Genomic DNA, 14,822 nt, shown 5'->3' with positions numbered 1-14,822 from the left:
TGATTTTTACAATGATAGTGTCTCCATAAACAAGTCTACGGCTGTTAGCCTCAACCTGAACTGTATGAATGCAAGCAAAGACCTTTTTTTTCCCCATGTGTTAAGTGTATTTGATAAGTTTTGTCAGAGCAGCGCTAACACTTCCCATCCACTACGATTCAGTATGCTAAGCTAACTAGCGTGGATCTAGAGCAGGGCCTTTCAACACTCGCCCCGGGAGCATTCGTGAAGCAATGTGACTGAGCAGCTCCACCCTCCAGGTGAATCAATCAGAAAGTGAGCAGATTTCTCAGACCTCCACTAATTTTTGTGTTAGCGCCAATCAGTATTCAGCCCGTTTTCCCCTCCTCTTGTTGTCCTGTATGTCATCATGAGAAATGTATATGTTCAAACAGCAAAACGCTGCTGCTCTGTCACACAGAAGAGCAGTGCGACGCTTCTCTTTTTCCCTGCATCCAGTCACTTTCAACTTCCTCCTCTTCCTCCCTCAACCACCCCTTAACCCCCCCCCCCCGCCCCCCTCCGGCAGGGCCACCTGTTTGAAGCTCATAAATAACCCAACAAAGGGATAAAAGGCAGGATAAATAATGAAGCAGAGGTGAGGCTCTGGCCTTTAACACTTGCACGGCTGCAGCGGCCGGAGCTTCACTGCAGCCCCCCGTGCAGCCCCCTGGAAAACAGGACTGCTGATGCATTTAAATGACCCAGAAATAAAGCCTGTGCTGTTGCGCTCTTTGTTTGAACAGTAGCAAGGAAGGGAAAAAAAATTTAAAAAGGCAGCAGTTATGTAAGCACAGAGGGCAAGAGGTATCCAAAAGATCTACACCGGAGACGAAAATAACCGGCGCTCACTTCCCTGCTGTCAGCCGGAAGAAGACGGTATTTAACGCTGTTTACAGGAAGTGAAAAAAGCAGGAAAAGTAGGTCACATTCAATCACTGCTATCCTGCTTTTTTAATGTAGAACGGCACAAAGGAGTACGCAGAGGAACTAAAACTGTTGTGATTTTGATCTGACGATGGGAAAAAAAAGGAGAAAAAAAAGCGAGACGTCACGATGCCTCGCGGTCAGCTCGTCTCCTGCCGACATGAAAGCAGCCGATGACTCAAGCGCGATGGGTTGGGTTTATATTTAGCTGCTGTGGCATGCAAGGTGGAGTTTAGGTGAGAGACGAGCTCAGTCAAACACTCCTGACGGATGACGGCTGATCCGCTGATGGAGCGCACAAGTTGATTTTTAGGAAGGAGACGTCAGAACAAAGTAGTAACGGCAGCGGGTATGAGCCGGCGGTTCTGGTCCTACGGGTGGGATCAACGAGGACCAGAACCCTCCTCCCTGAGCCTGCACTGTCTGAGCAGGTCATGCGTTTACTCAGGAGAACCAGAGGAAGTAGAAGTGCTGTAAATCATTAATAAAGTGTATTTTACAACCTTGTGAACAAAGATACCTGAATCAGTATTTAACAGACGTTTGTCCGAGTACCCAGAAGTGCTCCCAACAGCGGAACTTTCACATCCAACATCAGACAGGTTTCACCGGCTGCGATGCATTTTTCTGCGAGTGTCTGTTCTTTGCACTCCGGCTGTTTAAAATTTCTTAATTTCTGCTCGGTAAACCCTCTACCAAACACCACTGGAGGAAATTCAGCATCTCCGGCGTTGCCCTGAATGGATTCACGTCCCCTCGTCAATATTTGAGCGTCTCCCCAGTGTTAACGCCCCCTGACAGCTCAAAGCTCCCCCAGATTAACGTCCCAGTAATCAGTTCTCATCTCCCAACCTCTCAAAATATGACTTCATAACAGTTTAAGGAGCAGCGGAGTGATGGATGCTGCTGGAGACGCCCCCAGATGTTTACAGGCGAGACCTTCCAGATGAAGTATATGAAGACTATAAGAACAGACATCCAGGAAATCCCAGGCAGATTACCACAGGAGTGATTAGACCACCGCTCCCAAACACCAACGATATGATTGCGATGCTAAAACAATCTCATCTTACGCAACCATCACGGCAGCCCAAATATAATCCAATCGTTTTTCCACACTCCCACAGAAAAGGGTACATGATATTTGGATTTATGTTGAATTCATGTTTGTTAGCTTCATTCGCGAACATCCTGCTGGGCTGTAAACGCCTCATGAACTCCAAACACAGAACAAAGCGGTGAATGTGTCTCGGTAATCTTCCCTGATTGGAAGTCAGTTGGAGCTGAATGAAAAAGGTTGAGATTTGTTGGACGAATGTCAAAAACTAACTGCTCCCACCGCGTCGTCCACCAGCGGAGGATGTCACTGCTGCCATCGGCCGCTGCTGTCAGGTTACCCAAGTCCCCACAGATGCCTAGGGAACCAATCTGATATTTATACACACACACACACACACACACACACCTTACACTCGCTTCCCCTAAGAGTGTGATGGTGTGCCGTTAAGAGTGAAGGGATTAAACAGAATATTATCTTTGATGGGGATTAGACGGCTGCCAGGATCATGATTAAATTGAAGCTTGGAGATTGTGATTGTGTGTGTGTGTGTGTGTGTGTGTGTGTGTGTGTGTGTGTGTGTGTGGCCTCCTATACGCATTTGTCCCTATGTCTCATGTTTATTATCAAATGCCAATCAGTTCCGTATTACATTCAATGACAAGATTAGACAAAAGGTGGTTGTATGTGCGGGAGTCAGGAGATTTACACACACGCACATTTACACACACACACACACACACACACACACACACACACCGTCATTTTTTTAAACTGTTAGAAAAAGCAGAAAATGTTCACACCAACCTTGTCTTTTTTTGTTTCAGCCTGATCAAAACACATGGGCGACACACACACACACACACACACACACACACACACACACACACACGTGTGCACCATCCTGTTCATCAGAAAATAAAAGCTGATCTGGTGTCAGCTCAGTTACAGTTTACAGGCAAACACTGACACACTGCTGATGGCGCTTCCAAAACATGCTTACACAGCACTGTGTGTGTGTGTGTGTGTGTGTGTGTGTGTGTGTGTTTGTGTGTGTGTGTGAGAGAGAGAGAGAGAGAGAGAGAGAAGCATTGTATTGTTCAGTGGTTTCATATTTTCACCTCCATCACTCTTGTTGTCATGACATGAAACATTTGTCCCCTTTGGCATGTTTTTTTTTTTTTTTTTTTTTTTTACTTACTACAACAGGAAGTGACATCATGGGTCTTTTTAAGGACCTGACCTTAAGGAGGACATGGAGGTCTGAATTAGCGCTGCTCCGCCGTACACATTAAAATCAGATGCATGTTGGTGAATCTTTCCATCCTCAACACCGGAACACGAGGGTGGAGGTTCTACCTGGTTCTGAACAGGTTCTGCTCACAGCTCAAGTTCACTTGTTCATAGAATAAATTCATCGCACAAGTTTTTTGATCCTCTGGACTGAACGTGCCCTGACTTTGCTAAGAGGGTTTTGGAGATGTCTGGGCCTGTTAGCACTGGCTGCTAGCATTGCTTGCTGCTAGTGTGCTAGCTGTTAGCGTCCCTTTGCTGCTATTATTCCTTGCTGCTAGCGTGTGTTGCTGCCAGTGTTCTTTTCTGTTAGCGTGCCTTGCTGCTAGCATGCTTTACTGCTAGCTCACCTGCTATTGGTCAATCTGTGGTCCAGCGCGGACAACAGAAGCCGCTGCCCTCTCGTTTGGTGTCAACGTCACATCATTAGAATGTCATCATTTCATGTGCTAAAGCGTTAGCATGTAGCACCATGGTCAGTTTTTTAATCACTAAATTGAAGTCCTAACACGATTGTTTTCTTTACTGGCTGGGTTTTGATTTGTTTCTCCCCTCCTGATCAGTCCATCCATCCATCCCATGTATCTCATATCACCCCCATCACCCCTGTGCCTCCCCCACCACCCACCCACCCAGCACATCTGTTTGCTGTCGGCGAGAGGTCTTGAGCCTTCTCCCATATCAAAGCTCGCTCGCCCTCATCAGCAGACAAATGGGCGTGGAGGAGAGGAGCGAGACGGGTAAACACGGGGATCTCAGATGAAGAGATTGAAATGCAAATAGAGGCGGCGGGGGCGGCATTGGCGGGGCGGCATTGGCGGGGGCGGCGTGGATGGACAGGAGGCTGTTTACCAGCATTAATACATTCATGGCAATCAATCCAAAAAGCTTGTGAGATGAGAGAAGCAACATTTGAGAAGTCATACCTGGCTTCTCAAGTGCTGACTGACAGCAACAAATGAATATTTATGGTGTTTTGACACACACAACTGGATCCTTTGATATTGAGTGATGAAGGAAAAAATATGTATATTATACTCTTCTGCAAATGGCTGATGTACCTGTCATGGAACATCAATGATCCTGGTGGGGAAAATAACCTGATGCCTGAAAATATCTCCAGTTTTCAGTCAGAGGAGAGCCAACGCTCCTCTCACGAGCCTCCGCCGTTTCAAATATGGACGTAACGTACAAACCAGCAAAACAATCAGATAAAATGTGTGTTTCTGTGCATTAGGCACAAAAAAACCAACAACAGTTAAACAAACCTAGAAGTATATTTCAGAGTTCAGACCTAGAAACAGTTGCGATAGAACAGTCTAAAAAAACGGGAAATTATCATGCAAAAGTTTAGCTTTCCGCTTCTTCTTCGATCAGCTCGCTTTTTTTTTTTTTGCTGTGATATATTTTAAGGTGAGTTTATGTATTCAAAGTAAATATGTTTGCATTTTAAACATATATATTAGAAAAATACCTAATTAAATATTAGTGTGAACAGAGCAGTGCTGCAGTCAGAAGTGTGTGTTTAATAAATCCTGCTAATAACAGCGGATCTTCTGGTGTGAGCTGATTGCATCTGATTAAAGCGCAGCGTCTCTCCGCTGCGTTCACAGCTCAGACCGTCTGAGTGAAGCCGTAAAATAACAGAGGGAAAACAATTAAGCGTCCAAACTGACTCAGCGTGGGGGGGACGTGGAAGAACCTGTTGAAAGGAACTACACGGTGGCAGCCTGCGCCCTGGTTTGACGATGCTGTTTCAAACATCAGGATTCTGATCTCGTGGGGAAACGGGTTTTACTTCAAGGATGGATGAAAGACGGGGGACAGATGTTGAGTCCGTTAATGGATGGACAGATGAAGGGGAAAAGAGAAACTGTGGCACCTCGATGGGGAGGAAGAACCAGTCCAAACCAGAATCAGGTGTATCCAGATTGGGTTTAGAAAGTCTGGACGGCCAGAGTCCACATTAAATCTAATTTCTGCACATTGACCAGATGCGACTCGTCTTGACTATAAAAGAGGACTGAAAAGTGTCTTCTGCGTCGCTAAAGCCCACCAGGATTATTGTCCACCTTGAATGTGTGTCTCGTAGGCGGGTTGGTGATGTCAGCCAGTCTGACATCCTCACTTGCAGAAACGGTGTCGATCCTGATGTGAGGGACAAAAACTGACTGCGGTGCTCTCATCAGGAGCCACGTCTGGTTCCATCACATCTCATAATTCTGAGCAACGAACTCAAACTCGCAAGGAGCAAGAGCTTAAATAATGGCGCCGCCGCAACAGCAGCATTCTCCCGCCATTTTGGACTGAAGAACTGTGGAGGTTCTTTGGTTCCGTTTCAGTGTTCAGGTTTCCATAGTATTTGTCTATAGTCCCCCTCCGGCTGTATAACAGGGACTCACCTAGATTTATGGAGACCAGGACCAACAACTGACCTCAAAACGTTCTCTTGTGGAACCCTCCTGATGGTCAGTTTCTCCAGAACCCCACCTCCTGCACACGCCTCATGTTACACACACACACACACACACACACACACACACACACACACACACACTGGGGTTCGTGCCACGACATGAGGAGAGTAAAGAGATGCATCTTGCCGGCGAAGCTTTGTCAGTCACTTCTACTAAACTGCTGCGCTGCAGCGTGTAACGGCACACGCATGTGTCAAACACACTCCGTCATGTTTGCCCCCAGTCACCGACACATGAAATTAGCCTATTTGGTGTTTTCAGTCACACACCAGAGTCAGTTTCTCTCTCCCAGTCTACATTTTCCAAATTCATTCATTCCACAGACTTTTTTTTTCTCCAGATTACTATTATTATTTTTTTTACTTTCAGCGTTTCAGCACAAGCGAGACAAATTCAAATTTATGCAGTTCAAATTCAATCTCTGCCAGCACAGATCTGCCTCTTTCCCTTTCTCTCTCTCTGTTCATAGAGTGTGTGTGTGTGTGTGTGTGTGTGTGTGTGTGTGTGTGCCTATTCAGTGTGTTTGATGAGGTTCTGACCGGCTTGGTTCTATCTCTGATTCGCCTCGTACACGAGCGCTGCCTGCTGATGTAGATCCAGCCGGGGCACGCCAGCGAGGAGGAGAGGAATCCATGTCAACCTCATTACCCGAACCTCATGAATGTTTCATTAGAGGCCAGCTATTAGACTGAGAGGCAGACAGCCACCCAGATACTGTACACGTCCATATTTATTCATGTCTGTATGTCTATTTATCTCAAGTTATGTTTCAACCTGCTCTGCATTCCGATAGTTTCACTGTCACTGACGTCACTCGGCACAAATAGAAGGGGATGGGGGAATAGTTTGGTTTCCGTCCAAGTGCTGTCGTGCAAACTGGAACTGGCGTCTCTGCCAAGGCTGTAAAATCCCCTCGATTTGTTGTTTTAATAATGGATACACACAGAGATGTGCCAGATGTTTTTGTCTTTGAAGTAAGTGCAGTAATTAATAAGAAAATAGCTGTCTTGTGCCGTTTTTAAACTTTGTCTATCGTACACTAAGAACCAACGCCGTCTTCCTGGTCCTGAGGTCTCTAAACCACGCGGAACACGCGGTTCACTCATTTGATCCTCACCCAAAAAGTAGATTTTGCTCACAAATAATTTTCTTGATCTCTTGACTCTTTCTTCCCCTGCTTCTTTGTGACTCCAGAGGGCAGAAAGATTCAGCCTCATACATTTAGCTTGAAGCTAACGGTGAGGGACGGCTAACAACACCAAAACTATCCACAGAATATCGCAATTGTTTTTAGCTGCAATTGAGACACTTGAGGATTCCTGAGCAGAGGGTTGAATAAAGAAGTCCTGGACTTTACCAGGTGATTTGTTTATGAACTTTATAAATGGACATTTTTGCTGTTGCTAGCTGTCAGTCACCAGCTAGATGTACGTGTCTGGCTCCTCCTGCATGCTCAGAGTCACAGAGGAGTGAAAAATCCTCCTTGTGGGTATCCAGCAGCAAAATACACTCTTTGGGTGCAGTATCACTTTGTCATGATGGCGGTGACTGTTGTTTTGGAGTTTTGGGGGGATTTTTATTGTAAGAGCCAAATGTTTTTTGGGGGGATGTTGGGGGATTCCATAAATCTGTAACCGCCAACTCGACTGACTGCACCATAACTCCACAACTTTTTTGCTGAATGTTGGTTTCTCCTCGCTTCCTGTGGCAGCCATATTGGCCTCTCTGCTTCATATTTAGTCATTACTTCTACGAGACAAGTTGCGTGGTTGGATAAATGTGTGATTTGAAATGTTCTCCTCCTCTGCAAACCATATCGGATTATTGATTCTCACAAAAAGGCTTTAATATCTTATGTGTAATGATGGATTTTGTGCAACTGCGAACACGTTACCATGTCACCGGCGAGCAGGGAAGGTGGTTGAGTAATGGCGGGAGGATGAGCAAGTTTCAGGCAAGTGATCATGTCTGGCTTACATGAATTCACTGAGAATCGTGTCTTGAGACAGAATTTACTGTTGAACAAGAATGTTTATGATGCTTCAATAGAGTTTCAGCTCTAAAAACTCTGGGTTAAGGTTTGGAAAGCATCGCATCCCGAGCTAACGTTGTAAATGGAAATCTGCCTGCATTTGAAACGGCACCTGCACGCCATCAATTCACTTGCATATTTAATATTCACTCACTGCCAAATTTATTAGGCTCAAAAAATAGTAAAGTAGTATAATGTAACAGCCCTTCGATAAATCCTCCCTTCTTGAGGATAATAATGTGAAGTTTTAATTGATAACCCTATAAAGGGGAAGGACAGAATATTAGGAACATCTCTCAGTGTAACCCGGCACAGCTCCACCAATTACAGCCTCTTAAATGAGTATGACAATAAATCAACACCTTTCTCACACACATTCAATAAAACCCAACAATAAAATCCTCATGAAGGGAGAATTTATCGCTCGTGGTTGAAACCAGGACTTGTTGGGGACATTGTCTACTGCCGCAGACTCCCATCCGCCACTTTGACCCCCCCCAAACACAGACTTTCCTCTAAAATTAGAGAAACGACGACTTGAAATGTAGTTTGGTTCTGAAATATTAAGATTATACATGACTGTGGTTCGTAAAAATGTTCAGTTCTGGCAATTGGGCCGAGTAAAGCAGAAAATATGAATACAGTTTAAGATGATATACATTGAACAAGTTTTAATAGCCAGTAAACTTCTTCTGCCTTCTAAATGTAATCTATTATGAAACATTTGTGTGTGTGTGTGTGTGTGTGTGTGTGTTTGACAAAAAGATCAAGCTCTCCAACTCAAACAGACATGCAAGTTATCCAGGCTGTGTTCAGTCTACGTTCAGTCAGTAAAATTGTATGAAAGCTCCCATATCACGAGCCAGGAGGGAGACATCAGGGATTTTCACTTCTTTTTTAATAACCCAAACCGTGATTTTTTCCCTAAATAAGTATTTTATGCCTCAAATGAACGAGACAGCATCACTGTCACATTGTGTTCTCTTACAGAAACCAGAGAGGATATTTCAAGTATATTTTAAAAGACAATGTTAGGCTTTAAACCTTTAATCTGTGGTCTTTTTTTTAATCTAAATAAAGTCTAAAAGTTGTCGACCTAGGCTGTTGTGGCCATGGGTTGCCAGTGCTGACCAGTCTCAGCTGTTAGCGAGTGGTGGGGCACTTTAACGTGAGCTGTCCCCGTTAGCAGGACCTCACATCTCTGACAACATCTCATGTTTAACTGCTAAAGAGGCACTCAAGCCAGCAGCTAACCATGACTTACGGCTTTTCTTGGCTGAGGATTATAAGTGACAACAGCTGCAGAGAGTCAACGAGCGGCGAGGCCCAGCAAGCGTGGTAAGGAGCCAAGCATGCTAACGGCATTGAGGCCCCCTGTGACCCATGATGCCAAATGATACCAAATTTTGTAACCCGTCACGTTCCTGCAGTGTTTAAACAGGAGATACACTATCATCTAGTTTGGAAGAACAAAAAAACTCATTGAGCTAGCGATAATGGCTAGCGGAGGCTGCAATCGTTAGCTTACCTTGCTGCTAGCCGAACGATCATATTGAACAGTTGAATTCTGACCACCGAACTCATTTCCCTTGTGTTGTTCTTCACTCAAACGTGTTGAGACCTAATTAATAACTCATTTCCATCAAGGTTTCAAGTCCAGCAGCTGGTAAATTTGAATTCAATCTGAATGACTTAATCTGCTGTAGCCTCCAGACACGGTGAAATCCATCCACACAGCCGGTGACACCAAAGATGCCCGACACCAATCATTTCTGTCTTATTTCCTCTCTGGAAGTCAATGCATTCACCCCAGCTGATGAGTACACCCCTGATTTGTTGTTGGCTTCATTTTGACTTTTAAAAATGTTTCCAAAAGTTTGATGAAACAGAGCTGGACTGACTTGACTGCAACGGAGACGTCCGACTCCCTCATCAATATTTATGAATGTTTTCAGAATTCAAAGTGTCGCTTACACAGAACTTAACAGAAGCATCAGTAAACAGGACGCGTTCCTTGCCACGCTCTGATGTATTAAAACAGTCGATAATAAAAGAGCAGCCATCAGATATTACCCTAAGTGACCCAAATGGCATATCAAGTTGGATGCCATTTTCCTCCGCAGCCGGCCAGCATTCTTAATGACAGTCCAGTTTGGTTGTACTTTATTCAGACAGCCTCCCCTAGTGCATCTCTGTCTGATTGGAAAGGCCTCACGGTGCATTAGTGTTCAGTTAAAACAAAAAAAATGACAGCAATGAGATTAAACGTGGAAGTTATTAGGCTACACTGTACATTTGATTTCCTTCCCACTTTATTTTCCTAATTTTCTGCCTCATCAGCGTCTGATTTCTTACTCCTGCTTGTCGTGGTCACTCAGAGCTGAGGTCATGGAACCAAACGTGGGAATACCGATGGGGATCGATGTCATGGGCGGACAGAAAATGTAGTCCTGAGTTATGTTACCATATTATTTCATAATTTTCTAGTACCTTGAAACCAGGAGAAGCAAACACCATACTCACATCTGTAGTGTATAGGAATGTGAAATGTACACATTTTATTCTGGCAAACTGTTAAATAATTAAAAATAATAAATGACAATTTTGACAAAAATGCATTTAAAAAAAACGGGGCATTTCCATAGATATCCTCAGGGTTTTCTGAAGAACTTAATTGAATTGTCACAGTTCAGTAAAACCTTTATTTTTCCGCCACTACTGGAGATAAAACCATGAAATGTTCATTGAAAAACAAATGTAAAATTGCTCACTATTGTCCTGCTGCTCATTAAATATATTTTTAAATAAATAAACAGCATTTAGCAAAATTTATTTATAGTTTCTTGTTCATCCATTTTTGAACGGCTTTTATCATTTTGCAAATGCAGTTGGCAGAATTATTTCATGTCCGTGACCATTCAAGGTGCACACAAAGGGCAAGCGCATGCCTGCACGGGTGCACACACACGCACGCACACACACACACACACACACACACACACACACACACACACACACACACACACAGCAGCCTTAGGAGGAGTTGAGCTAGTGGGTGATATATGAGCTAGTGAAGAACAGTCTCCTTGGGTTGTGTGTGTGTGTGTGTGTGTGTGTGTGTGTGTGTGTGTGTGTGTTTCTAGCCTGTGCTCTCTACATGTGCACACACGTCAGCCGTTATCGTGTCCGCCCAGCTGTTCCTTGCAGGCGTCAGGCCGAGTGCTGCCCAGGGAGCAGAGCCCCGAGGTGGGCAGAGCTCGAAGACGTGCAGGACGAGACGGAGTTGAAGGAGAAGCTGCTTTCACGCGAGACGAGATCAGACGCAGCCGTTCCCTCTGAGCCCACGCACCGGAAACAAATGTTCCGTCCAGCCTCGCAACCTCACACCCCAAAGTTCACCCATATTTTGTGTCAATAGTCAGAGCAGAACAGCGGGAAGAGAAAGTATTTTTAACCCGACTGAGTCGAAGTCAGTGTGGGTTGAGTCCTGAGATCAGATCAAGGATGATTCGCAACCAGAGGCTCAGCCTCTGATCCCAGAACTTGAACGCATCCAGAGATTCTTCAAGTGATCTGGGTGGACAAACACAAACGCACAACGGCTGTCGGGGGAAGTGGACCAGGAATCAGCTTCTTAAATCAAGAGCTGTGTTCGACTTAACGGATGGAAAGAATGTAAATCCATGATTGTCCGCAGCCAAACATGAAGGAGCTGACCTGCGAATGTGTAAATTAAGATTTCTCAACATCATAATACGGCTGTTCATCATCCCGCTGTGAGCAGATGTGACGACGTGTGCCACTAAATGCAAGGCGGCTGTAGATTAATGCTAGCGTCATTCTTTGGCCTGTGGCCAAATACATAAATGTACCAATGAAAGGAACGTAGTCAAAGATCCGTCTCAGGCTACATGTGCTTCCACTAAATGGTAGATGTCAATAATTAACACCCCCACCCCCCCCGGAAAAACCTGTATTGTTTTATTTCTCAAACTCCTGAGGCTCCTTAACACTTGGTAGCTGTCAGAGTTGCAACATGATGAATTTTCAATTAATTTAATTGTTCTGGTTGTGTGCACCAATAAAGACAAATGGGTTTGTGTTTGTTGGCAACCATAGGTATTACTGTGGTAGCGAGGAACATTGGCCCAAACCTGGACCCTGTTTGATCCTTTATTGCCACAACTGAGCCGCAACCGTCCTGGATCAGGCCCAAACTTGGACCACTTTAGAGCCAATATTGCCATAACTGAGCCATGAACATCCCACATCAGGCCCAAACCCGGACCACTTTAGAGCCATTATTGCCATAACTGAGCCGCGACCGTCCCAGATCAGGCTCAAACCCGGACCACTTTAGAGCCATTATTGCCATAACTGAGCCGCGACCATCCCAGATCAGGCTCAAACCCGGACCACTTTAGAGCCATTATTGCCATAACTGAGCCGCGACCATCCCAGATCAGGCTCAAACCCGGACCACTTTAGAGCCATTATTGCCATAACTGAGCCGCGACCGTCCCAGATCAGGCTCAAACCCGGACCACTTTAGAGCCATTATTGCCATAACTGAGCCGCGACCATCCCAGATCAGGCTCAAACCCGGACCACTTTAGAGCCATTATTGCCATAACTGAGCCGCGACCATCCCAGATCAGGCTCAAACCCGGACCACTTTCGAGCCATTATTACCATAACTGAGCCGCGACCGTCCCAGATCAGGCCCAAACCCTCACCACTTTAGAGCCATGATTGCCATAACTGAGCCGCGACCGTCCCAGACCAGGTCCGAAGGCGTTGCCAATGTTGACGTTTCTCCAACCAAACTTTATGTCATTGTTGCACCGGTGTTTCTGGTCCTTTCAGGAAGACTCCAATCATCACGGAACCCACTGATCTGTTTGGTGGTGGCGGGTTGAGGACGAGTTCAGCAGAGTGAAGAACAAAGAACCATCGTCCCACTCGTACACAGCAGACGAAAACCTCCTGATCCTCTCCAGTGAGGCGCTGAAGGACAAACATCAGCCCTGCATCTGGGTTGTCTTAGGTTACTTCACATTTCTCCACATTTTATGAGCAAAACTAAACTCTGAGTTTTGTGTGGGATTTGGTGCACGCCATCTCTTCTCACCTTTTTATTGAACTCTCAGGCCGGCCTCGCCTCTGTGCTGCAGCTATTGTGGTCGCCGCAGAGAGCTTTAAAAAGTCACTGCCAGCAGAGCTTTTTTGGAGATTGATTGAGTTCTGGCTCAGCAATAACAAGTAATATTCACTCTGGAGAAAATGGAGAGTTGGAAGAATAATAAAAAAAAAAAAAACGGAGGGTGATGTGTATTTGGGTGATTTTGCCTTCTCTCTCCCAGGGTTCCTCCCCCCTGGGGGGGTTTCAGGGGCTTTTTTTCATCCTGTCTAAGCACAGAAGTCATGATAAGGCTGCTCAGGCAGCAGGGGTCTCTATGCAATCACTGCACAGTGCAGACGATTAAACGTAGAATTGCTCCGTAGACCTTGAAGTTGTTTACAAGGAACTGGATTAATATTTATCTGATTATTTACCAGTTTATTGAAGCGCAGACGGCTGGAGAGCGAATCCTGGAGAGGGAGGTCCGCCTTCGGGCTTCTTGTCGGTAATCCTATGGCAGCCCCTCTGATCCCATCACAGCAGAGATAAAACAAGTACTTTATGTAGTTAAATCAGGAATCGCAGTATTTCTGAGGTGGTTTTATTGTGATCATTTATTCTGAGCCAGTGTTGAAATGCCAGTTTAGGGACGTCCAGTGTCTACATAGCGTTTTCTTTGTTGTTGTTGTTTTTTGTCCAAGCACTTTGCCTGATGAGAAAAATAGGCAGGGTCTCATCGCCCTAGCAACCGGCAACAAGGAGAAGAAGCTTGTTCTTGTTTTAACTGCATATTTCTGAGAGAAGCTGAGACGTCTGTTGCTTTAACGCTGGAACGTCTGAACGCCATGGAACACTGGGGACGTGCCAATGTGTGCTGGTGCACACTGTTGTAACGTGCACCTTTCACACGTGCACACACCTGCAGATGCATCCTGGGAGGAGGAGTTATATATAAAAAAAAGACGCATGTTTCTGTTGTGTGAAAACTGAGAAAGCTGCCGTCAATGCAGTTGAACAGTAAACTACACTACGTAAGATGCTGCTACTTAGCATTCAACTCTGAGAACAGATACACACACACACACACACACACACACACACACACACACACACACAGAAGCGATCCCTCAATGCCAGGAGTCTCTGCCAGCATTGCAAATGTTTATGACAGTGCTTGACAAAGGCACTCGATGATGCTGTCAAAGGTTGTGTGTGTGTGTGTGTGTGTGTGTGTGTGTGTGTGTGTGTGTGTGTGTGTGTGTGTGCGTTGTTTTGTTCTTCATCAGACTACAAATGACAAAACCATAAACTCACCACTTTTCCTATCGGAGACACTGTTAACTTCAGAGGACGACTTCAAGAAAGGAAAAAAAGGAAGTTTGACACGTTTAAGAAGGAAGCTGCAGAAATAGACTGTTTAACATATTGTGGTAAACAGTGTGTGTGTGTGTGTGTGTGTGTGTGTGTGTGTGTGTGTGTGTGTGTGTGTGTGTGTCAGGTAGGAGAGGAAGTAAGTACAGCTTGTCACAGTTGGAAATAATTCCCTATGTATGCAGTCTTGGTTATGAAGATGTTAAATCACAAGTGACGCTGTGACGTTCAATTTCCCAGTTTTATGTTTTTCCGTTTGACATCGTAATCAGGTTGCAGGTACCTGTAAGCCCCCCCAGCACCGCCCTCCCCTATCACTGCACCAGCAGCGACTACGACTACTACTACTACTACTACTCCTACTACTGCTGCTGGAACATACTTGTGTTGGCACTTGGGAAGTACTGGGTCAGTCGAAAATGAGAGGTGAGTCATCAGTTACCAGGTAGACTAGTGGCTCTAGATGGTCGTCTCTGTTGAGTAGGAGCATCGAACGTGAGCTGAGATCAGGGATCAGACAGTTGGAGTAGCTCCTCCTCCTCC

General features: G+C 45.2%; 1 protein-coding gene across 5 annotated transcripts in view; it reads left to right on the top strand.

Moving 5' to 3' along the window:
- The window catches only part of grid1b (glutamate receptor, ionotropic, delta 1b), a 381,406-nt gene that overhangs the window by 100,926 nt on the left and 265,658 nt on the right, over positions 1 to 14,822 (top strand). The window lies entirely within an intron of this gene.

This window comes from Aulostomus chinensis, chromosome 23 (assembly GCF_037954235.1).
Source record: "Aulostomus chinensis isolate RoL2024-O1b breed Wild chromosome 23, RoL_Achi_v1.0, whole genome shotgun sequence".
In the NCBI taxonomy this organism is placed as follows: domain Eukaryota; kingdom Metazoa; phylum Chordata; class Actinopteri; order Syngnathiformes; family Aulostomidae; genus Aulostomus; species Aulostomus chinensis.
The sequence above is the reverse complement of the archived record's forward strand: the minus strand, read 5'-3'. Positions and strand labels throughout refer to the sequence as shown.